The sequence below is a fragment of the Penaeus monodon genome, chromosome 22, assembly GCF_015228065.2.
Source record: "Penaeus monodon isolate SGIC_2016 chromosome 22, NSTDA_Pmon_1, whole genome shotgun sequence".
NCBI classification, from domain to species: domain Eukaryota; kingdom Metazoa; phylum Arthropoda; class Malacostraca; order Decapoda; family Penaeidae; genus Penaeus; species Penaeus monodon.
In genome coordinates this window covers 12,230,763-12,231,110 of record NC_051407.1, presented here as the reverse complement: position 1 = coordinate 12,231,110, position 348 = coordinate 12,230,763, and positions in this window count along the sequence as shown.

The following is a 348-nucleotide window of genomic DNA, read 5'->3' as shown; positions in this document are numbered from 1 at the left end:
ATGAAATAAGTCGAACTGCATAAAAGGAAAACACACGCAAAAAGTAACACCATCTCCTGCATATATTCTCTTCTTTAAATTTGTCATCAACAGAGCACAATTAATTCAATGGGATTTATGAAGGGCTTTGTCCATCCCGACCGATGATAATAACGTAGATTAAAGTATATCGTTCCCTTGATCATTATTCAATTAATTGCAAATCGCCTGTTTATCCTCCCCTAATGAGTAGGATTTGTCACTTGAGTTTATCTTTTTGCATTAGTGAGAGGACTGGTGAAGTGTGCGTAGAGAGGTTCCTAAGGGGATATATTTTGATTTTGCTTTTATGGCTAATTGAATCAAAAA